Here is a 25,373-nt window from a genome sequence, read left to right on the forward strand (position 1 = left end):
TGTAGGACGGCATTCCACCCCCTAAGCCTGGGAGTTTTCATATGCCATTGGTGCGGCCCTAAATCCATTTCTTGGATTATTTTTGTCTTTTTAGGGCTACACCCTGGCATACGGAGGTTCCCAGGCTAGGGGTCTAATCGGAGCTAGAGCTGCCAGCCTACACCAGAGCCACAGCAAAGTCAGATCCGAGCTGTGTCTGCGACCTACACCCCAGCTCATGGCGACGCTAGATCCTTAACCCACTGAGCTAGGCCAGGGATCGAACACACAACCTCATGGTTCCTAGTCGGATTCGTTTCCACTGCATAACGATGTGAACTCCCAGCCTTCCTTTTTAAACAAAAGAACAAAAATACTACTTAGTTGTGAAGGAAGAAATTTTCACCTACTGAGGAACAGGGACACTTTAGGGGCTGGAGGCTGAGGCTAAATCAGAAAAAAAGATGGGGCCTGTGATGAGACCCTCCTGCGAGCGTAGCCCAGTACCTGGGCCCACGCTCACAGCCCACTTGTCTCCCTGACCCCCAGGCGGTGGGGGGCAGAGGTGCCAGGGGCCCATGGACGTGGGGCTTCAGGTCGCCAAGCAGGTTCGCCCCCAGGAAGCAAACCTCCGCAGAGGCACCTCCGCCCAGGCTGTCGCGCCCTCCTCGGGGCTCCCTGCGTGGCCCGGCCCCAGTTCCATCTCCAGACCCGAGGCACCCGCTCCTGCTCCCAGCGGCGCTGGTCGACCCTTCCCACCGAAGCCTGCGGATACAATATGCTAAGCGAGCACGATGCGCGCCCGTCCCGCAGGACCGGGAGGATCCCGCCAGCGCTGCCGGCCTCCCGGAACTCTGCTTCGGGCACCGCTAGCAAATCCCTTCGCTTATGAAAGTCGCCACCGCTCCGGAGGGAAGCGACGGTATCAAGTGGCCACCACAGAGTCCCCTGTGGCGCAGTGGGTTAAAGACCCGGTGTTGTCCCTCCTGTGGCACAGGTTCAATCCCTGGCAGGGGACCTTCCACAGGTGCTGCCCAAAGGAAAAAAGAGAGAGAGAAGTGGCCGCCAGAAAGCAGCCGCCAAGGGCTCAAACTTCAGCGGGGAGGATCCCCACAGCGGGCCGCCCACACGCCCGACCTCGCCCCAGCCCACCCCCAAGCGGGTCTCACGGGTTACAAATTCCCAGGCTCCAGTTACAGTGTTGCGGAAACCGCAAAAACCGTGGCAACGGAAGGAGACAAACAGCACTCGGAGATATGGAAAAGCAAGGTTTATTCAGCACCGGTGCTGGCTCAGAGGAGTCACCTCCAGAGTCTGAGCAGCAGGTCTTTGTTCTCACTAACTTTTATACACTACAAGGTCTTGATTTTTCCATGTAAGCATCCCGGACCTCCCCCATCCCCAAGCAGACAGTGTTCCTCCCTAGGAAACAGAGCAAGCAAGGTTACAGAAGTGGAACTGATAAGCAATGCTGCGTACCTGATTAGCAGGGCTGCTGGCTTGGACAGAGAGCACATAGTTGTTACATTATTACAAGAAGGGTGGCATAGTGATGAGCACAGCTGGAAAGGCTTGCAGCTGCCTTCTTAGCCAAGGGGGGGTTGTTCTTTAGTTAAAACTCCATTTCGGAGTTCCCGTCGTGGCGCAGTGGTTAACGAATCCGACTAGGAACCATGAGGTTGCGGGTTCGGTCCCTGCCCTTGCTCAGTGGGTTAACGATCCGGCGTTGCCGTGAGCTGTGGTGTAGGTTGCAGACGCGGCTCGGATCCTGCGTTGCTGTGGCTCTGGCGTAGGCCAGTGGCTACAGCTCCGATTCAACCCCTAGCCTGGGAACCTCCATATGCCGCGGGAGCGGCCCAAGAAATAGCAACAACAACAATAACAACAACAACAAAAGACAAAAAAAACAAAACAAAACAAAACAAAAAAAAAACTCCATTTCAACAGCACACTTGGTTTCGCTTCCTGTCCCAGAGGGGAGGTCACTACCTAGCTCTTCCTGACACTGTGGTCCTAAAGGCCCAGTCCCAGGTCCTGCTTCCTGAGCCTGCACGTGACAGGCCTCATGGGGCCCTACCTGGCCTGTGGGGCCTCTCCTCTCCCCAGGGAAGTTGCCATGCTATTAGGCATGCCTGTCCTCACTCGGTCACCACCATAAATTACAATCTCTGACCACATTTTTACAGAGTTGTAAGACTGGCAAGAGATTTATTTAGCTTTTCAAAAGACTGATGTACATCTCAAAGGGACAGAGAATTTACAAATAGAAATTTGTGAAGTTGAATGATCTGAGAAAAGAGATTGGAGGAGATTCATTGCAGAAAGTTCCAAATACCTAATGTTCTGAAAAGGTTACAGCATGTCCCAGTGAACAAGGTAACTCAGCCCAAGCAAATTACCTATGCCTGCTTGCTTGCAGCTTTTGGCAACTCAGAGTAACCATTTCCCTGCCAGTGCTTTCATGAATAGGAAATGTGTGACCCCAGGTTTAGTGCTTTGAGGGCTCTTTCCCTGTGTTCTTACTTGTCACAAGTAATAAATGCTTCTGCTTTAATTGACTTAGTGAGCCAGAGACTATGAAACTCCTAGAGGAAAACATAGGCAGAACACTCTTTGACATAAATCACAGCAACATCTTATTTGATCCACCTCCTAGAATAATGACAATACAGACACAAATAAACCAGTGAGACCTAATCAAACTCAAAAGTTTGGATCGCAAAGGAAACTATTAAACGAATGAAAAGACAACCCATAGAACGGGAGAAAATCTTTGCCAACGATGCAACAGACAAGGGCCTAAATATACAAACAATTCATGCAACTCAACAACAAAAATGAAACAACCCAACTGAAAAATGGGCAGAGACCTAAAATAGACATTTCTCCAAAGAAGACAAACAGATGGCAAACAGGCCTCTGAAAAAATGCTCAATATCATGAATTATTAGAGGAATGCAAATCAAAACTGCAGTGAGGTACCACCTCACACCAGCCAGAATGGCCACCATTAACAAGTCAACAAATAGCAGATCCTGGCGAGGGTATGGAGAAGAAGGTACCCTCCTCCACTGGTGGTGGGAATGTGTTTTTTGGTCTGGGTTTTTTTTTTTTTTGGTTTTGCTTTTTAGGGCCACCCCCATGGCATGTGGAAGTTCCCAGGCTAGGGGTCCAATCAGAGCTGTAGCGGCTGGCCTGCTCCACAGCCACCGCTACACAGGTCTCGAGGTGTGCCTGTGACCTACACTAGAGCTCACGGCAACACCGGATCCTTAACCCACTGAGGGAGGCTAGGGATTGAACCTGCATCCTCATGGATGCTAGTCAGATTCACTTCTGCTGAGCCACGACAGGAACTCCTGGTGGGGGGAATGTTAACTGGTGCAACCACTACGGAAAACAGTATGGAGGTACGGCAGGAAACTAAATATAGAACGACCATGTGATACAGCAATCCCACTGCTGGGTATACATCCAGACAACACTTTCGTTGAAAGATATACACAGGCACCCTATGTTCATAGCAGCGCTATTCACAACAGCCAAGACATGGAAGCATCCAAGGTGTCCATCCAGAGACAAATGGATTAAGAAGACGTGGTACATACTTATACCATGGAATATGACTCAGCCATAAAAAAGACAAACTAATGCCACGGGCAGCAACATGCATGGAACTAGAGACTCTCGTCCTAAGTGAAGTAAGCCAGAAAGCAAAAGACGAATAGCATATATCACTTACTTGTGGAATCTAAAATATGGAACAGCCGATCCTATCGAACACAAACAAACGAGAGAGAGAGAGGTCATGGCCAAGGAGAGCAGACTTGGGGTTCTCAAGGGGGCGAGGGGAGGGAGTGGTGTGGATGGGCATTTGGGGGTGTTTTGGCTGCAAACGGTTATGTCGGGGATGGATGGGCAGTGGGACCCTCCTGTACAGCTCAGGGAAATGTGTGTGATTGGGTCACTCTGCGATGCAAAAGAACTTGAGAAAACACTGTAAATTAATTTTTAAAATTCGTGAAAAAAAAGGTACTGGGTGTGTTCGGTGAGTGTGCACCCCAAGGGAAGGACCCATTGAGTCTGGAAACAATAATGGCACATCGCAGCGCAACTCGGAGGCCATGCGCGGGTGTCCTGGGGACACTGCGAAGGCCGCAGGCAGACTCCCCTCAACAAGCCTCTGCACACGCGTGCGTTAGACCACGTCCACGACAGAAAAGACGTGTGACCGGGGTGCCCTGGTGGATCCCTGAGCCACTGCAGGGACAAGGCCATGTCCTTAACCCGCTTCGCCACAAGAGAACTTCTGCCCACGCCAGCTTTTTGAGCTCAGCTCCTTGTTGCCGACCAACCGTGAGCTCGCATATTCATCAGAGTGACTCCATGGCGGTAGAGACCGCCGGCAACCGCCTGGTCAAGGAGCATCCGCGGGCCTGCTGCATCTGCCCGTCTCCGGCCTTTCATTTCCACCGCGACCACGCGGCTCTGCGGGGCGAGGGCCACTGGGTCTGCCGCCCACTTGGAGGAAGAGGACCGCAAGGGCGCCCGCCGAGCTCCCTGGCAGATGCAACACCAGCGCAGCGGCGGCGCGTGTTCGGGGAGGTTCAGGAGCTGCCGCCGAGGGGTTAAAACCCGGGACGACAAGGAAGCCTGTGCAGGCCCTGGGTTCTCCACGCGCAGACGCCCACCTCGCGCACTTGCTGGAGAGCCCGGTCCCGGGTGAGCCGGTGAACCGCCTCGAGAAGATCGGCGACCGCCTGCCCACCCTCTGCAGGCTGCCCGGCCCCCAGCTGGGCCGGGTGAGTTTCTCCGGGAGGTTTCACCCTCAGGCACCGCGAGGAGCCTCCGGCGCCGGTGCCTCTGAGGAGCCCCTCCCGTGTCGGGGCTTCTGCCTGATGCCTCTCTCTGCAGCCCCGGGGCAGCCTTTTCACCACCCTAGAGCCCTCTCCCAAGCCGTGATGCAAATGGGAACAGCAGAGCTTTTTGCAGGGACAGAAAGTGTCTGCGAAGGGTTGTAAAGTGCCTGGAACTTTCGGAGGCAGACTAGGATGCCTGCAGGCAGGCGTGAGTGGGTTTCCCCGTTACTCCTCCAGCCTTATTTCCGGGACGCTCTTACCAAGCAGGGTGTTTTGAAATTCCTCCCTTGGGATTGTCTTTGGTGCTAACTTCAAATATGCATGAAAGAATCAGTGTGACCTTTGGTTTAATAAAACTATTGTCCAGGAGTTCCCTAGTGGCTCGGCAGGTTATGAACCCGCGTTGTCACTGCAGTGGCTCAGGTTTGATCTCTGGCCTCAGAACCTGCATGCTGAGGGTGTAGGGAAAAAAATATTGTCCAGAAAGACATAAAAGTAATCATGTCCTCACTTTGAACCCTCCTTGGAGCCTTTTATATGATCAAATACATAACTCTGTAGGGTTTTTTTTTTTTTTTTTGGTTGCAATTGTTTTATTTTTAAATAATTCAATGAATTTTATATTTATTGTTATACAACCATGATAACAACCTAATTTTATTTTATCTTATTTATTTATTTTTGTCTTTTTGCCATTTCTTGGGCCGCTCCCGCAGCATATGGAGGTTCCCAGGCTAGGGGTCCATTCGGAGCCATAGCCCCCAGCCTACGCCAGAGCCACAGCAACTCGCAATCCGAGCTTCCTCTGCAACCTACACCACAGCTCACGGCAATGCTGGATCGTTAACCCACTGAGCAAGGCCAGGGATCAAACCCGAAACCTCATGGTTCCTAGTCGGATGCGTTAACCACTGCGCCACGACGGGAACTCCCACAACCTAATTTAAGATTATTTCTATCCCAACACCCAATCCACCCTTCCCTCCCCCTGCCTGTCCCCTTTGATAACCATAAATTTTTCAAAGTCTGCCAGTCTCTTTCTGTTCTACAAATAAGTTCATTTGTATCCTTATTTTATTTAGGGCCACACCCAAGGCATATGGAACTTCCCAGACTAGGAGTTGAATTGGAGCCGTAGCCCCTGACCTACACCACAGCTCATGGCAGCACCAGATTCTTAACCCACTGAGCGAGGCCAGGGATCCAACCTGTGTCCTCATGGATACTAGTTGGGTTCATTACCACTGAGCCACAACAGTAACTCCGTGTAAACTTTTTGATGATGTCCATTCTGACTGATGTAAGATGGTACCTCATTTTAGTTTTGGGGTTTTGTGTGGCGGGTGGGGGGGTGGGTGCTTAGGGCTGCACTGACGTAAGATTTTTAACTAAGGAACAACGCCCCCCCCCCCCCCGCCTTGGCTAAAAAGGTACCTGCAAGCCTTTTCAGCTATGCTTGCCTCATACCACCCTTCTTGTAATAATGTAGCAACCATGTACCCTATGTCCAAGCCAGAAGCCCTGCTAATTGTGTTCCCAGCATTGCTTATCAGTTCTGCTTCTGTAACCTTGCTTGCTCAGTTTCTTAGGGAGGAACAGTGTCTGCTTGGGGAAGGGGGGAGGTCCGGGATGCTTAAGAGGGAAAATCAAGACCTTGTAATGTATCAAAGTTGCAGAGAACAAAGACCTGGTGCTCAGACTCTGGAGGTGACTCCTCTGAGCCCGCACCAGAGCTGAATAATCCTTGCTTTTCCATATCTCCGAGTGCTGTTTGTCTCCTTCCACTGCCATGGTTTTTGTGGTTTCCACAACAGCACCAGCAACATATGCAGGTTCCCAGGCAAGGGGGCAAATCCGAGCTGCAGCTGCTGGCCTACATACACCACAGCCACAGCAATGCCAGATCCGAGTTAAGTCTTGGACCTACACCATAGCTAATGGCAACACTCGATCCTTAACCCACTGAGTGAGGCCAGGGATCGAACCCAACTCCTCATGGATACTCGTCAGGTTTGTTACCAGTAAGCCACCAGGGGAACTCCCCTCATTGTAATGTTGATTTTCAATTCCCTAATAGTGCTGTGGAGCATCTTTTTATGTCTTTTATTTTTGTCTTTTTGCCACTTCTTCGGCCGCTCCCGCGGCATATGGAGGTTCCCAAGCTAGGGGTCGAATTGGAACTGTAGACACCGGCCTACACCAGAGCCACAGCAAAGTGGGATCCGAGCCGTGTCTGCAACCTACACCACAGATCACAGCAACGCTGGATCATTAACCCACTGAGCAAGAGCAGGGACCGAACCCACAACCTCATGGTTCCTAGTTGGATTCGTTAACCACTGCGCCATGACGGGAACTCCTTTTTATGTGTTTTTTGCCCAGGTTTTTGTCTTTGGAGAAATGTCTGTTTAGATCTTCTGCCCCCTCCCCCCTTTTGGTCTTTATAGGGCTGCATATGCGACACATAGAGGCTCCCAAGCCAGGGTCTAATCAGAGTTACAGCTGCCGGCCTTTACCACAGCCACAGCAATGTAGATTGGAGGTTCGTCTGTGACGTACACCACAGCTCACTGAAAGGCCAGATCCCTAACGCACTGAGCGAGGCCAGAGATTGAACCCGCAACCTCATGGTTCCTGGTTAGACTCGTTTCCGCTGCGCCACGACGGGAACTCCGAGAGCTATTCTTTATCCTCGATTTTCCCTCCTGAGAGTAAATACAAACTAGAGGTCCCCAAAAAATCTGTTGACTCTTTTATTCTGGCAGAGCAGGGAGTATCTACTCTCAGTCCGTCCACAGCAGATATTAAATAGCATCCCACGAATAAACATCCTTCATCTATAAGAACCTTATCACCACACACACCTGCAGGGTGAGCTGGGCAGTCCTGGGGTGGGTGAGTCTCAGGGTGGAAAAAAATCAACCCAACTCTTACAAGTCAGTCAAATATACTAAGAAGGTAAATCTCCATAAGCCACTTGCAGAAGCCAGCTAGAGTCCTCTTGTCCAAAGCTGGGTCATAACCCACCAAAAACAATCAGTGGGGAGGGAAAGAGGCAGCTCAAAAGTCAAGCAACTGGTGAGTCGTCCAGATGAAGGAAAAGCAGAGCTTTCTGTCCTCTCTGAGCACCTCAAGGAGGATTCTTGAGCCCTGTGATCCCCTGGTATACAGTAGAGAAAGGTTCCTATAACAGCTACTGGCAGCAGCTTATTTTTGCCAAGGACTCCAGGCAGGTCCGAAAGTGCAAGGTGCATCCTGAAATCTTCCAGTCTTCTTGGTACTTAAGAGAATTTCCCTAGGATGTCTGGATGCATGAGGTTCCATGTCTGGCTGATTTCTCCTCCACAAAGGCTAATCTCCAGAGCTTTGCTCTGAAATTGTAGAACAAGGGAAGAGGACATTGCATGCATTTCGAAGACGTTTCTCCAATTTAAATTTATTAGAGTTGTTGGAGTTTAGGTTAAGAGCTGAATAACTGTCAGCAGTCACTACACTCACAATACTCTTCCGGGTGCATCGTTGCTTTGCAAGATTTAAACATTCTTTTTTGGCCGTGCCTGTAGGATGTGGAAGTTCCCGGGCCAGGGACTGAACCCGCACCACAGCAGTAACCCAAGCCACTGCAGTGACAATGCTGGATCCTTAACCCGATTTTGCCACCAGAGAACTCCCAGATTTAAATGTTCTTGATAGTGGGACACAACACAATGACACCTGGGCAGATAAAAGGCAGAATTCTCTGTGACTCAGGGCTTAAAAAGAGAGAAGGGCATCAAGGAAGACCACACACTGGGCCGTCCAGCAGACACAGCAAGCAACCTGGAGCTGCAGAGAGCACCCTATATATAGCAAGTCTCCTGGGGCCAGCTAGGTGTCCTAGGCTCCCTGAGGATTGCTTGTCTGGAATAACTTCATGGGGTCAGGGGCATACAGGCTGACTCTAGTTGCCTGGTACCCTGCCTCTGGGACAGAAGGAATGGTGTACAGCAGCCCAGAGGCTGAGCGCCTGATACAGAGAGTGGTTGGCTGTGGACTTAATCAGCTGCTCCAAAAGGGGAAATGAGTAGCCTCAAGCCAGGGACTCAAAGCTGGATCAAGACACTATTTTCATAAAAGTACAGAGCAAAACACTGTGGAACTGCCATAAAGACAAACATCTAGACCACTGAAACAGAACAGAGGGCCCAGAACTGAAAGCCAGTATACTTGATCAAATAATTAACAAGAGTGTCAAGACGATTCCATAGAAGAACAGTCTTTCCCACAGATTGTAGGCAAGTGGCTCTCTCCATTCAAATGAACAAAGTTGGACCCTGACCTTAACCACATCCAAAAATGTGCTCAAAATGGATCAGACCTAACAAGAAGAGGTAAACTCATAAAACTCTTAGATGAAGGCATGGGGGAAAGCTTCATGACATTGGGTTTGGAAATAACTTCTTGGCACTGACATGAAAAGCATAGGAAACAAAAGCAAAACTAGGTAAAGTTACAAACGTCTGTGCAAAGGACACAATCAGCAGTGAAAAAGCAACCTAATAAATAGAAGACAAACATTTGAAAATCCTATGTGTGATAAGTGGTTTGTATCTAGATTGTATAAAGAACTGCTATAACGCATCCATAAGAACACAACTTGATTTTAAAAGGGGCAAACATAAGACGTTTTTACAAAGAATGAACACAAATGGCCAAGAAGGCATGATCACTAATCAGTAGGGAAATGCTATAACAAAAAACAAAAAAACCCCAAAACCCACAATGAAGGAGAAACTACCTCATACCCATTAGGACAGCTACTATGAAACCTGAAATGGAAAGCAGAATTAAGTTGATGAAGATGCAGACATTAGAACGATGTGAAGTTTTGATGGGAATATAACATGCTCAAGCTGGTAAAACAGGTCGACATATTAAAAATAGCATGATCACATGATCCAGGAATTCTACTTCTGTTTATACCCCCAGAAGAACTGAAAGCAGTATTTTCAAGGAGGTATGTGTGGAAGTTCCCTTGTGGCGCAGCAGGTTAAAGATCCAGCATTGCTGCAGCTGTGGCACAGGTCACAATGTGGCATGGGTTCAATCCCTGGCTCAGGAACTTCCACATGCCAAACAAACAAAAGAACAAATCAAGGAGCTATCTGTGCAGTCATTTTCACAGCAGCACTTTTTGCGAATGAGTTTTTTTTTTTTTTTTTTTTTTTTTTTTTGTCTTTTGTTGCTATTTCTTGGGCCGCTCCCGCGGCATATGGAGGTTCCCAGGCTCGGGGTCGAATCGGAGCTGTAGCCACCAGCCTACACCAGAGCCACAGCAACGCTGGATCCGAGCCGCGTCTGCAACCTACACGTCAGCTCACGGCAATGCCGGATCGTTAACCCACTGAGCAAGGGCAAGGACTGAACCTGCAACCTCATGGTTCCTAGACGGACTCGTTAACCACTGCGCCACGACGGGAACTCCGAGTTTTGTTTTTTAATTGCTACACCGACGGCATTTGGAGGTTCCCATGCTAGGGGTCGGAATCCGAGCTGTAGCCACTGGCCTATGCCACAGCCACAGCCACAGCAGTTCAAGCCACATCTGCAACGTACACCACAGCTCATGGCAGATCCAGATCCTTAACCCACTAAGCGAGACCAGGGATCAAACCTGTGTCCTCATGGATACTAGTCAGATTCGTTTCCCCTGAGCGATGATAGGAACTCCTACAGCAGCACTCTTGTAACAGCCCAAAATATGGAAACAAGGGAAGTGTCCATCCATGGATGAGGGGATAAAGAAGTGGGATACACACACGACAGAGTATTCTTCAGCCTCAAACAAAAAGGGCCTCTGAAACATGATGTGTGAGAGATGAAACTTGAGACCATGGTAACTGAAGTAAGCTATTCACAAAATAAACAAAAACTCTATGAGTCTTCTTACAGGAGGCAGCTAGGGCAGTCAATTTCAAGGAGCCAGAGAATAGAACAGTGGTTGCCAGGGGTCAGGGGAGGAGAGGAGAAGGAGTTACTCTTTCATGGGTACAGAGCTTCACTTCTGCAAGAGGAGAGTAGCTCTGGAGATGAGTTAGCTGCACGACAGTGTGAATGCACCTCACAGGATTGAACTGACACTACACTAGGATGCAAATTTTCTGTATGTGTATTTTAACGCAATAAGAAGGGGGAAAAAACCCCAAAGTACAGAACGTGTACTTCACAGTGTCCATCAGAGCAGACTTTTGGCTGAAGTCCTTTCCCCATGTGCTTCCTTCCTAAGCCCTTTTCCTGGTGTGAACTTTTTGGAGCCAAATGAATGGGAGCTACAGACTCTCCAGCATTCACTTCACTTAGAAGGCATTTCTCCAGTGTCACCTCAACAATGTTGAAAGAGGCCAGAGTTGTATATAAAGATGTTCCCATATTTGCTGTTCTCATAAGGCCTCGCAGCAACATGAATTCGCTGCTGTGTGCTGAGGCTGGAGTTGGACTGTTAAAAGTTCCCACAGCAGCTGCACTCCTAAGGCATTTCTCTAGCGGCATGTGTCCAGCGTCTAATGACTATGGAGCTGCAGTAAGAGTTTCCTACGTCAATGCCTGCAGCAGGCCTTTCTCCAGGATGAGTTCTCTGATGTCTAATGAGCATGAAGCGGTACCAAAACAATTTCCCACACTTGCCGCCCTCTTAAGGCCTTTCTCCAGTGTGGACTCTCTGATGACTAATGAGTGAGGAGTTGTCCATAAAGCATTTCCCACATTCGCCACACTCCTAAGCCCTTGCTCCAGTGTGGATTTTCTGGTGCTCCACAATTTTGTCTTTGCGGCTGAAAGCTTTCCCACATGCTCTGCACTCAAAAGGCTTTTCACCACTGTCGATTTTCTGATGCTCAGCAAGTGTATATTTGCGGGTGAAAGCTTTCCTGCAGTCACTGCCCTTGTACGGCCTTTCCCCAGTGTGAACTCTCTGATGTCTAGTGAGTGTGGAACGGTTCCTGAAGAATTTTCCACATTCACTGCAACCATAAGGTCTTTCTTCAGTGTGGGTTTTCTGGTGACTCAGGAGTTGGGACAGTCTAAGGAAGGCCTTCCCACACGGGCTGCATTCAAGAGGCCTTGGCTGGGTGTGAATTCTCTGGCGGTCATCAAGGCCAGATATTTCTGTAAAGAATACCCCCCAGGAGTTCCCGTCGTGGCGCAGTAGAAATAAATCCGAGTAGGAACCATGAGGTTGTGGGTTCGATCCCTCAGTGGGTTAAGGATCCGGAATTGCCGTGAGCTGTGGCATAGGTCACAGATGCGGCTCGGATCCCGTGTTGCTGTGGCTCTGGTGTAGGCTGGCAGCTACAGCTCCGATTCGACCCCGAGCCTGAGGACCTCCATACGCTGTGGGAGCAGCCCAAGAAATGGCAAAAAGACAAAAAAAAAAAAAAAAAAAAAAAAGAACACCCCACATTCTGAGTGCCCATAAAGCCTAGCTTCACTGTGGATTTTCTGGGGCCGGCTGAGGTGGGACTTTCTAAGGAAGGCCTTCCCACATTCCCTCTTCTCAGAAATCTTTCATCCAGCATGCATCTCTTCATGGTCAACCAGTATATGGTTACGGCTGAAGGCTTTCCCACACTGAGTGCCTGTTGTGAAAGGCCTCTCCACCTGCGGTGTCCCCACGTGGCTTTCCCACAGGGTGAAGAGTCTGTTGTTGGAGAGGGCCTGGGCTGGCTGGGAAGTCCTTCCCACCTTCCCTGCAGGCCAAGGTCTCCTCTGTCATGTGGACAACGCAGTTCCTTTCTGGAACGTTTCTCTCTAATGTTGCACTTTTGGTGCTGGTAAAGTCTTGCCCCCCAAGTGGACAGTCCTCGCCCAGAGTGCGTTCCATCTTGCTCGGCCAGGAACATGATGGCTTTCAAGAGTGAGCTACAGGAGTTCCCGTCGTGGCTCAGTGGTTAACGAACCCAACTAGGAACCATGTGGTGGCAGGTTTGATCCCTGGCCTTGCTCAGTAGGTTAAGGATCCGGTGTTGCCGTGAGCTGTGGTGTAGATGAGCTGTGGTATAGGTTGCAGACTCGGCTCAGATCCCACGTTGCTGTGGCTCTGGCGTAGGCCAGTGGCTACAGCTCCGATTGGACCCCTAGCTTGGAAACCTCCATATGCCATGGGAGCGGCCCTCAAAAGGCAAAAAGACGAAAAAAAAAAAAAAAAAAAAAAAAAAAAAAAGAGTGAGCTACATGTCTCACAGGGCTGGGTCTTCCAGATGGTGACACTCCCTAGAAACGCCTTGCGCTGAGGGTGGCTCCTCAGGCTGGTCTCCATGCCAACAACCTGTAAACAGAAAGAGGCTGGTGACACAAGTTGACATCGGTGGGAGGGGCAGCCCCACCACAATGTGTGTCAGACACACCCACGAGCAAGTCCACAGGACTGCTGACAGGCAGCAGGGATGAGAGCTGTGCAGAGCTGGGCCTGGGAGGCTCATATGACAGGAAAGCCCCAATGCAGGTAAAGACACAAGGAGAAGCTACAAGGTAGGGAGAAGGGTCCCCAGTTGACTCCTTTGCAAATGGCTTTGCACAGACCACGGCTGCTGGGGAGAGTGAGCACTGTGTAGAGGGCTGTGTCCAGACCGAGAAGTGTCTGATCATGACCCAGGAGCTGCTGTCTACGGACTGTTTCAAGATGAGTGCAAATGTCGAAATACCTTGAATATCAGTCAAACGTTGAAAACATGGCAAAGGCAGCAGTTAAAGGGAACGAATGAGACAGAGGCTACAAAAGTGGGGGAGATGGGGATTGGAAGATGAGAAACGACAACGGGGAAAGAAAAGATGGAAAGAAGTGTGACCACTGTCCTCAGCATTACCCAATGGTGGAGACGGGCATGGTTTCCAGTGTGGTTTATAGCCAGGTTTTTTTTTTTTTTTTTTTTTTTTTGTGGGGGGGTTGTCTTTTTAGGGCTGTACCTGAGGCACATGGAGGTTCCCAGGCTAGGGGTCAAATCAGAGCTATTCTGCCAGCCTACACCACAGCCACAGCAACGCCAGATCCAAGCTGCATCTGTGACTTACACCACAGCTCACGACAATGCTGGATCCTTAACCCACTGAGCGAGGCCGGGAATCAAATCCACGTCCTCAGGGATACTAGTCAGGTTCGTTAGCCGCTAAGCCACAATGGGAACTCCCATAGCCAGTTTTGATGACACACCCTCTCCCCTCTCCCAAGCTCCAGAGCCTTTTCCCTTTGGCCCCGATGGGAGTAACATCCATCCCGTCAGGCACCCAGGGCCCTCCCTCTTCCTCACGGTGAGCATCTACATGGGGCCCGGCACACACCAGCACAGGTGAAACACAGGGACAGGGAGGGGACAGCATGCCCCAGAGCGGGCCAACACAACAGCCCACATTCTACAATCACGAGAACGGCACAGGAGAGTCTTGTAAAGTTGGGAGTCTCTACCAGTGGTGCCCACGAATTTTGGCATAGGCAGGTCCCTAAAAAATGTCAGCAAGAGGAAGGAAGAAGACCTCCATGCATCTGAACAGAGTGTCCTGACCAGGGACAGGCACGGCTGCAGAGCAGCAGCGAATGGGGCTGCTTGGGGAGAGGTGGCTGGGCGCACCCAGCCTGGGAATGCCTCCCACACGCATATGCAAGGGAACCACGAGAGGAAGTCTCCACCCTTTGTCTGCTTGTGGGAAAGCCAGAGCTGCCCTGGGAAAGGGGAAAAAGACAGCCCAGCCCAGGACACTGGGTGGGTGCGGGGGCCTTACCCAGTGAGGACAGAAGCGCCAAGGTCTCCAGCATCACGTGGTGGTCCAGGCATTTCTGAGCCTCATCGAGGAGCCCCCACTCCTCCTGGGAGAAAAGTACAGCCACGTCTGTAAAACACACAAGTCCCAACGTGAGAAAAACAATCTAAAGTATTCCTTCCAGCTATGTGAAAAAAAAATAAATAAATAAAAGAAAATAAAAATGCAGACCTACATGAAAAAAAAAAAAAAAAAAAAAAAAAAAAGAACCCACACAAGTCCTGGCCAAGATGGAGACGGTTCAATCAAGGATCCTGGCAGCTCCTCTCCCAGGATCCTTGGTCTCCTCCCCCACTCCACTCCCTCCTCCCCTCCGCCCCAGCTCGCCAAGTGCGGAAGAGACACAAGGTCTGGTGGTACCAGTGTCTCTGTCCCTTCTTTTCACAGATCACTGTGCCCAGAACACAATAAAGACAAGTGGCGGGGTGACCATCATCTAAATTCTGGTACCTGGATTTCCCATAGTCGCTCAGTGGTTAACGAATCCAACTAGGAACCATGAGGGTGCGGGTTTGACCCCTGGCTTTGCTCAGTGTGTTAAGGATCCGGCATTGCCGTGAGTTGTGGCGTGGGTTGCAGACACAGCCCGGATCCCATGTTGCTGTGGCTCTGGCATAGGCCGGTGGCTACAGCTCCGATTCGACCCCTAGCCTGGGAACCTCCATATGCTGCAGGTGTGGCCCTAGACAAGGCAAAGAGACAAAAACAAACAAACATAAATAAATAAATAAACTCTGGTCCCAGAAGGGGAACGCTACCCCACTTTTAGTCAGTTACTCGCAGGCCCCCCCCAACGCTCCTTCCAGACAACCGAACTTGAACTGCCATCCTCCCTGAAGTGCCCAGGGTCAGGGCCTCGGGCTACACGCTCCCGCTCCTCCCCACCTGCACAGCATTTAGAGGGACCCTCTCTGCACATCTGGTCCTGCTTCCGCAACTCCGTTCCTGACAGCCAGCAGCCCGCCATGCCACTGTGCCCGTGGAAGCCACACAGTGTTTTATAAATGGGATCAGAGGCCTATTTTGCCCCAGCCTCCCCTAGAAGGCCCAAGTTCCCCGGTGCCAGAGAGCACCAGGCTCCCTCTGTAGTCCTCCTGACCTGGCCCTGTCACTCACGTCACACTCACAGCCCCAAACCTAACATGAAGCCCTCTTGACTGGGCCCTCGACCGTGTCTCCACACGCTGTCCCACAAGCATTCACAGCCTCTCTTCATCTGACCCTCATTCAAAGCCCAGCTGCACCTAACTCCCCGCCCCTACCTCAGGCCTAGCAATGCTCCCGGCTGATCCACCTAAACTCCCCTCCCAGCTGGAATTAAATGATGCAGGCCTGACCAAGAGTCCCCACAAATCCCAGGTGGGTCACAAGAGGGGTAGTAAGCCCTGCTGATGCCGGCAGCACACTCACCAACACCTGAGCTCCTCACGGAGATGCCTCCATGTCTATCTCAGGTCTGCGGCCCCTGGAAGCCGTTTACACTCGTCTACCCTGAAACCCTCAGGGGCACATCCCCTTTCTCCGACCACCAGCCGCTCCACTTCCTCATCTGTCTCCGTGACACACACCAACACCATTCAGGTTGCCAACAGAGACACACACCTCACCTCCTCCTTCCCATTCCTGCCACCAAAACCCTCACAAAGTTTCCTCCAAAACCTGATGCACAGCTGTCCTTCTGTCCACTGCGCTGGGGCTGTCTGCGACCTGGACACGGCTCCTCAGTTCCAGACCTGTGTTCCTTTCTTTTTCTTTCTCTCTCTCTTTTTTTTTTTTGTTTTTGTTTTTTTTGGCCATGTCTGTGGCATGTGGAAGTTCCTAGGGCAGGGATCAAACCCACACCACAGCAGTGACCCAAGCGACTGCCGTGACAATGCTGGACCCATATCATGCTGAGCCAAAGGGAACTCCACATTCTGCTTTTTAAGGTTTTCAGAGAATGTGATGTATATTAACTATTAGCAATTACTATAGATAAGGAGATCTTGTGGCTCAGTGGTCAATGAACCTGACTAGCAGCCATGAAGATGTGGGTTCGATCCCTGGCTTCACTCAGTGGGTGAAGGATCCGGCGTTGTCATGAGCTGTGGTGTAGCTCGCAGAGGTGGCTGGGATCCCTCATTGCTGTGGTTGTGGCGTAGGCTGGCAGGTTCAGCTCCCATTGGACTTCTAGCCTGGGAACCTCTATATGCCGTGGGTGAGGCCCTAAGGAAACAAAAACAAACAAACAAACAAAAAAAACCCCATAACACTATAAGTAAATTAACATTACAATAAATTTTAATAAACGGTCCCCATATTTAATTTACTGAACGTATTCCTTGCTCTCTCTCTTTTTACTTTTTCCGCCGCCCCTTGGAAAATGGAGTTCCCAGGTCAGGGATGAGTTCCGATCTACTCCACTGGAGCTGTGGCAATGGTAGATCCTGTAACCCACTGTGCCAGGCCTGGGATTAAACCTGTGACCTGGCGCTGCAGAGATGCTGCTGATTCCATTGCCACCGCAGGAACTCCTGAATGTATTCATTTCTAATCGCCTCTCAATGTGTAAATATTTTTAAATTAAAAAAATCTTTATGGCTGCACTTGGGGCACATGGAAGCTCCTGAGCCAGGGACTGAACCTGAGCTGCAACTGGGACCTACACTACAGCACTGCCAGATCCTTAGCCAACTGTGTCTGGGTGGGGATCAAACCCATGCCTCCACAGCGACCCAAGCTGCTACAGTTGGATTTTTTTTTTTTTCTTTTCCATTTTTGGACACCTGTGGCATATGGAGTTCCTGGGCCAGGAATCAGATCCAAGCCACAGATGTGACCTACACTACAGCAACACCAGATCCTTTAACTCACTATGAGGGATCAAACCCTCATCCTGGCGTTACAGAGACACCATGGATCTCATTGTGCCACAGCAGGAACACCTGCAGTAGGATTTTTTTTTTCTTTTTGTCTTTTTGCCATTTCTTGAGCCACTCTGGCGGCATATGGAGGTTCCCAGGCTAGGGGTCCAACTGGAGCCGTAGCCACCGGCCTACGCCAGAGCCACAGCAACGTGGGATCCAAGCTGTGTCTTCGAACTACACCGCAGCTCACGGCAACGACGGATCCTTAACCCACTGAGCAAGGCCAGGGATCGATCCTGTAATCCCATGGTTCCTAGTCGGATTCTTAATCACTGCGCCACCGCAAGACCATTGGTTAACTGACATTTTGATTCGTGTTTCATACATTGTGAGTTCAAGGAGTTGTCGGGAGAGTTTCAGCAGGCAGGGCTGTTGCTTTTCCTTTATACAAACAAGCCAGTCTCCTGTTTGCAAAGATCCCCTCCAGTGTACCTGCAGGATCCACTCACTATAGCACTTTCATTCCTCTTGCCCTGAGCGGTGGAGGGCGCGAGCCAGCAGTGTGCTTGTCGGGAACGCAACTCCTCCACAAAGCTGGCTATTTCTTGGACCTGCAGGGGTGAGTCTACACTTCCGTACACTTCCATCTCCACCCAGGCCAACAATTTGCCACAATCAAGCATCCTTTTCTACAGACACAGGACAGAACACCTCCCGAGCTGGATAGGTTCCTTTATGGAGGGAACATCAGGGATGAAGAAACCCCTAGGCCCTAAACTGAGAGTCTCAGCTCTTCTCCCACTTCAAGGCCCATCAAAAGTGGCATCCTTGAGACACTTTCTCCTCAGTCCCATTCCCAGGTCATGCTCTGGTTCAGCCCACACCCTCCAGCCCTGGAAGAGCCTCAGCCCAGCGCCTCTGCCCAGCAGCCAGATCTTTATGTCCACATACACATGGGATGCCTCAAGCTCGAGAGATGGCAGGAGCTCTCATCTAAAATTCCTCTCAGGATCTTCACGCTGGAATATGCTCCTTGTCATGACTTCCCCAACTCAACTCTTCCAGATGAAAAAAAAAAAAAAAACACAACAAAACAAAACCTTGAAATGGTCTTTTACTCCCTACTGCTGCTCACAGCTGTAGGTGGTGCATGAAAAAGTCCTGTAGACTCTAGGGATGAAATTAGGGCAGAATCTCATCCAATCACGCATGTGCCACGACCTCCGGGTCTTAACATAATTTTCCAGGAGTCTGTGGTGGTGGTCTTCTCTTGCAGTCTCCCTGCCCACAGCGCACCCGGTCTTCCAAATTTTATTTTATTATTTTATTTTATTTTGTTGTCTTTTTGCCATTTCTTGGGCCGCTCCCGCGGCATATGGAGATTCCCAGGCTAGAGGTCCAAGCAGAGCTGTAGCCGCTGGCCTATACCAGAGCCACAGCAACGCGGGATCCAAGCTGCGTCTTCGACCTACACCACAGCTCACAGCAACTCGGGATCCTTAAACCTCTGAGCAAGGCCAGGGATCGAACCCTCAACCTCCTGGTTCCTAGTTGGATTCATTAACCACCTAGCCACGACGGGAACTCCCAAATTTTAAACTTCTATCTCTGGACACAGTTATCTTATCCCCACTCCTTTCACAATTATCCGTGGATCCCAGCAGCTCAGGCCGACGTTCCAAGGGAGACACCTCCTACCCCCTGGCCCCGATACAAGACACCCTGGGTTGCCCCAATACTGCGGACTCCGTGTACCTGCCAGCCGCACACAGGCGGCCCCAGCCAACTCTCGTCCGCAGTCCAGCAAATGGGCAGAAAGGGCGACCCTCCCAAGGCCGCCCTCTGCTCTGAACTCTGAGGCTGATCCGCAGGGAACTAAGCGGACGCCTCTCTGTCCGAGTTTGGTCCTCGGGCTGGGTGGGGGCCTGGGAGACACAGGACCCACCTGAGCCGGGCTCAACAGTGCAGTCTCGACCACCGGCAATGGGGTATCGGAACCTGGAGAGGCGACCAGAGGGGCGAGAACGAGAGCACCGCAATAAACTCCGGGCTCGGGGGGCTTCACATTCTCCTCTGGTCAGCGGGGAACACGCCTCTCCTTACACAGATGGAAATAACAGGTCCTGAACCTTTCTGGGCTTTTCTAGGCCCACTCTCCAAATATGGTTGAATCTCCTTTAAGGGTAAGCAATGCCCCTGCTGGAGTCAGGACCTCCTTTGCCCAGTATTATTGTGGCTCCCTCTTGCCTTTAAAAAGAAAAGTAAAATTTCTTCACTGCACCTGTGGCCCTTGGAAGTTCCTGGGCCAGGTACTGAACCTGTGCCACAGCAGAACCCAAGCCACAACAATGACAACACCAGATCCCTAACCCACTGAGCCACCAGGGAACTCCCCTTTGCTTTTCATAGACCAGGTAGGAAGTCACCTACTCGGTGAGAGATAGTAGGTAGTGGCAGTAAACCACATTACCCAGAAGTCTTTTTGGTGCCAGGTCACTCAGGTGGCACAGCCTTCTGGGTGGAGTAGTTTCCACTGCCTGCATTACCTGGGCCCTCTAAGAACATCGCCCAGTGGTCATTCCGGGTTGTAGATAAAGGGCAAGGGAGGATGTGAGGGTCTGGGGAATGGAATTCTGGGGCTGAAAACCTGGTGGGGCTTTGGCTGGCTCTTAAAGGAGTTATACTCAGATTTCCTTGCAATGCAGCCTAGGTTACATCATAGAAATGTTTAGACCTGTTATTTCAGACCCCGTGAATCATGGCAGATTTCCAAAGACTGCACCTAGAAAGGGATGCCCCATCCCGTAATGTTTGTTACTCGGTATTCTCTCATAGCCGATGGCTATATTGATGCTTGTCAAAAACTTGTATGCTCTAGGAGTTCCCCGTTGTGACTCAACTATAATGAACCCAACTAATACCCATGAAGATGTGGGTTCAATCTCTGGCCCTGCTCAGCAGGATAAGGATCTGGCATTGCCGGGAGCTGTGGTGTACGTCACAGACGCATCTTGGACCTGGTAGGCCATCAGCTGTAGCTCCAATTGGACCCCTAGCCTGGGAACCTCCATGTGCCATGGGAGCGGCCCAAGAAATGGCAAAGGAAATAAATAAATAAATAAATAAATAAATAAATAAATAAATAAAATAAAGACACAATGTGAGATACTCCATTCTACATTTAACGCACAGCTCCAGCCTACTTCACATGTTTTGGCCACCAATTTGAACTTCAACCAGAGAACCCCTGCACAGCATTAAGGACCTGTGCCCCAGTTGATCCCTCAACTGAGGGGTGTCTGGGACCTTGTACACTAAACACAATGAAGCCTAACTCCCGACATAGACAGTGAAAACCACTCTGCTTCCACCATTTACAGCTCAGACGATGGCACTTCCATCATCCTATCAGGTGGAGCAAAAAATAACATAAAATTAAATAAAATAAAAATAAACTTGGGGTCATCCATGACTCTCTCATCTATCTTGCACATCAGAAAGTCCAGATACTGGGAGTTCCCATCATGGCGCAGCAGAAATGAATCCAACTAGGAACCATGAGGTCATGGGTTCGATCCCTGGCCTCCCTCAGTGGGTTCAGTATCTGGTGTTGCCGTGAGCTGTGGTGTAGGTCGCAAATGTGGTTTGGATCTGATGTTGCTATGGCTGTGGTGTAGACCAGCAGCTATAGCTCCAGTTCAACCCCTAGCCTGGGAACCTCCATATTTTGTGGGTACGGACCTAGAAAGACAAAAAGACAAAAAAAAAAAAAAAAAAAAAGAAAAGAAAAGAAAATCCAGATACAAACTACACCAACTCCTCTTGCTCCCACAGCCACCACTCCAGGAGCGCCACCATCAGCATTTACGTGGACGATTGGACGATTGGACGATTGCAGTAGGCTCCTCCCTCATGCTCACCCTCTGTTCCCAACCACTCAGCTTCCAGAGAGAGCTCTTCAATGTCTTTCACCAGCCTCAGAATAGAAGCCCAGGTCCTCAGCTTACCATTCTTGCCTGATTCCTGGCTCTTTAGCTACCAGAAATATCGGAAGTTCCCCTGCAGTGCAGCTGCTTAAGGATCCAGCATTGTCTCTGCAGCTCCTCAGATCACTGCGGGATTGCAGATTTGATCCCTAGCCCAAGTTTGATCCCTGATGTGTGAACTTCCACATGCCAGTGGTGCAGCCAAAAAAAAGAAACCCTCCACACAAAAACTGCTCAAGCTGATCAATGAATTCGGCAAAGTAGAAGGATACAAGATTAACATTCAGAACTCAGGTGCATTTCCATATACTAACAATGAAATATTAGAAAAAGAATATGTGGCTCAGATCCCACAGTTGCTGTGGCATGGGCCGGCAGTCGCAGCTCTGTTTGGACCCATAACTTGGGAACTTTAATGTGCCACAGGTGTGGCCCTAAAAAGCAAAAAGTAAAGTAAAATAGCACTCCCAAAAATTAAATACCCAGGAATAAACCTGACCAAGGAGGTAAAGACTTATATACTGAGAACTATAGAACATTAATTAAGGAAATTAAAGAGGATTCAAAGAAATGGAAAGATATTCCACGCTCCTGGACTGGAAGAATTCCTATCGTTAAAATGGCCATACTACCCAAAGCAATCGACAGATTCACTGCAATCCCTATCAAGTCACCCATGACATTTTTCACAGATCTAAAACAAACAATCCAAAAATTTAAATGGAACTATAAAAGAGCCAGAATTACCACAGCAATCCTGAGGAACAAAAACCAAGCAGGAGGCACAACTCTCCCAGACTTCAGACAACATAACAAAGCTAATCAAAACAGTATGGTCCTGGTACAAAAACAGGCACATAGACCAATGGAACAGAACAGAGAACCCAGAAATAAACCCAGACACCTATGGTCAGTTAATCCTCATGAATACCTGCCAAGTTCATTCCTGCTGAGCCACAACAGGAACTCCTCCATCGGCTCTATTTTTAAAACATACACAAAATTGGAGTTCCCGTTGTGGCTCAGCAAGTTAAGAATCTCACTAGCATCCATGAAGATGTGGGTCCAATCCTTGGCCTCACTCAGTGAATTAAACATTTGGCGGTGCCACAGGATGTGGCGCAGGTCGCAGATATGGCTCTGATTCGAAATTGCTGTGGCTGTGGTGTTGGCTGCCAGCTGCAGCTCTGCTTCAAGCCACAGCCTGGGAACTTCCATATGCTATGGGTGCTGCCTCCCCCCTGCCCAAAAAAAAGGAAAAAGAAAAAAAAAAGAAAGAAAAAAAGAAAAGACAAAATCCATACACTTCTCTAATCTCCACTGCCACCACTCTGGTCCACCCACCATCAACACTCACCTGAGGAGCTATTTCAGCAGACTCCACCCTGATCTCCCTGCCCACCCACAGGCTTCCCCCAATCTTTCCATTCTGCAGCCTGTCAACACCTGAGTCAAAACACTTCCCTTCTCAGTTACAAACCTTCCACGGTTCCACCACCATCAGAAAGAGGACAAGCTCCTCAGGCTGCCATGCCAGACCAGACCCCTGACTGCCGGCTCTCTGTTCTCAGCAAACAGCACACTGACCTGCTGTTTCCAGACACTCCTAATTCATTCTCACCTCCAAGCGTCTGCACAACTGGCTTCTGTGTCTTGGAAACCATTCCACACCTCATCCCATCCATACTGGGAACGGGAGCCTCAGCACATAACCGCCGAGAATGACGCCCTCTGCTCCTTTACCCGCCAGAGAAGGGAGCGATGAAGGCGAAGGGGTGAAGACCCTAGAACACACCATCCCCTACACCCGAGAGGTGAGGGCCTGAGGAACCCTCCACTCACCTGAGCCCGGTCCATGAGCCCAGCGGCCGCCATGGGATCCTGTGAGCAGAAGCGGGTTGAGGAGCCGGGGAACGGAGCGGGTTCTGTGAGAAGAGCCGAACCCCCACAAGCACAGTGGGCGGTGACCTCAGGATGACTGTCGCCCTCCCAGCCCCAGTCTCCCCCTTGTAGAAACGCGCACAAGGATCAGGGTGCCGCCTCCGGAGGCGGACGAGGCCAGAGAGCCGGGACGAAGGCCTCGGAAAGCGCGCAGCCCCGGCCGACACCTCCGCGCAAGGCGGCCCGTCCCACGACGGACACCATGGATCGTAATAACGCCGCAGGGTGAGAGCCTATCCTCGTTACTGTCCGTCCCTGCTCGGCTCCTAACAGCGGCATGAGAGGGGACCCGGTCCAGGACTCCCAGCCTCCACAGCCGCTCTGGACAGCCTCGGCTCGCGCAAAAGACGTCACGACGGCGCCGCCGGAAGTCCCGGCTCCGACCGCAGGAAACGCCCATCTTCCTTGCTGCCTTTGGCGCAGTACAGAGGCAGCCGGCACAGACTTCTGGGTAAAGGAGCTTGTGCCCAGCTTCCAATCAGGGGAAGGGTTCCTTTTCTCGACGACTGCTGAGCAGAGTCAGGTCGGGTGGGCTGAGAAAGGTCGGCGAGTAATTGCGTACTTAGGTGGTTAAGCTCCTCTTAAAGGCAACGCGAACGGATTTCCTTGGTCCCCTGAGACAGCGCTTGTTTTCTCTTGTCGCCATCGATTGGAGCATTCTTTCAATCTGAGAGCTGTTTCATCCTGAGCCTTAGGAAATGAGATTTAAGTGGAACGTTGAATATCCCTTGCTCGTGCAGTCATCGTGTAAAAAGATGAAATGGTCCCCTTATTCGTTCATGCCCTAATTACTTGTGAACTAACTAAAAATGCAGGTTCACAGATCTAACTTTGTGCTTTCTGACACAGAAATCCAGGGGATGGGACCCTAGATCACGTCTAAGAACTGGAGCTGTGGAGTTCCCATCGTGGCTCAGTGGAAATGAATCTGTCTAGCATCCATGAGGACAAAGGTTCGAGCCCCAGCCCGCTTCAGTGGGTTAAGGATAAGGCATTGCGCGAACTGTGGTGTAGGTTACAGATGCGAGTTGGCCGGCAGCTGTAGCTCCAAATCGACCCCTATACTGGGAACCTCCATGTGCTACAGGTGCAGCCCCCCCAAAAAAAAACAAAACTGGAGCTGCCATTAAACGTTATAACCCCTTCCTCCCCTGAAGTATGGCAACTGAAATGGGAAAATACTACAACCCACCTCATAGAAAGTGAAAAGAAAAGTGGCACGGTGCCAAATACACACAAGCTATTGTTATTGTTCATATCTCCAAAGAGTCTCAAATATATAGCTGTAGGATGATGCCAGAGGTTCTTCTTGGCAGAATCACTTAATTTATATGCATTTCCCCAGAGTCCCTGCATGTAGAATTCCTGGGCAGGGATCCAGCCTGAGCCACAGCCAGTGACAAGGCTGAATCTATAAATGCCAGGCCACCAGGGAATTTAAACCGATCATATTTTTTAAAATATAAACACAGGAGTCCCAGGAGTTCCTGCTGTGGCTCAACAGGTTATGTACCTGACTATTATCCATGAGGATGCAGGTTCGATCCCTGTCCTTGCCGAGTAGTTTAAGGATCTGGTGTTGTGAGCTGAGCTGTGCTGTAGGTCGAAGATGGGGCTGGATCCCGCTATGGCTGTGGCTAGGCTGGCAGCTGCAGCTCTTATTCAGCCCCTACCATGGGAACTTCCAAATGCCACAGGGCCGGCCTTAAAAAGAAACGCACGCACACGCACACACGAGTTCCCTGGTAGCAAAGCAGTTTTAGTATCTGATGTTGTCCTTAGAGTGACTCTATTTACTGCCGTGGCATGGGTTCAATTTCTGGCCGGGGAACTTTGGCATTTTGCACGTGTGAGCAACAACAACAACTGCAAAATACATAGTCATTTCCGGACTCAGCAAGTAGTATTATTGATAACAGTTAAGATTTTTGCATAAAGCACACCCCTATACCTTCAGACTCGTTTTTTAAAAA

At 50.3% G+C, this 25,373-nt stretch overlaps 1 long non-coding RNA gene across 1 annotated transcript; it reads right to left on the reverse strand.

Moving 5' to 3' along the window:
- Positions 7,569-23,756, reverse strand: LOC110261328. The gene is made up of 4 exons (XR_002345384.1): positions 23,302-23,756; positions 14,589-14,696; positions 13,056-13,140; positions 7,569-8,209 (listed from the first exon to the last, which is right to left on the reverse strand). It is a non-coding gene; the product is annotated as an uncharacterized LOC110261328 (long non-coding RNA).

The sequence above is a fragment of the Sus scrofa genome, chromosome 6, assembly GCF_000003025.6.
Source record: "Sus scrofa isolate TJ Tabasco breed Duroc chromosome 6, Sscrofa11.1, whole genome shotgun sequence".
In the NCBI taxonomy this organism is placed as follows: domain Eukaryota; kingdom Metazoa; phylum Chordata; class Mammalia; order Artiodactyla; family Suidae; genus Sus; species Sus scrofa.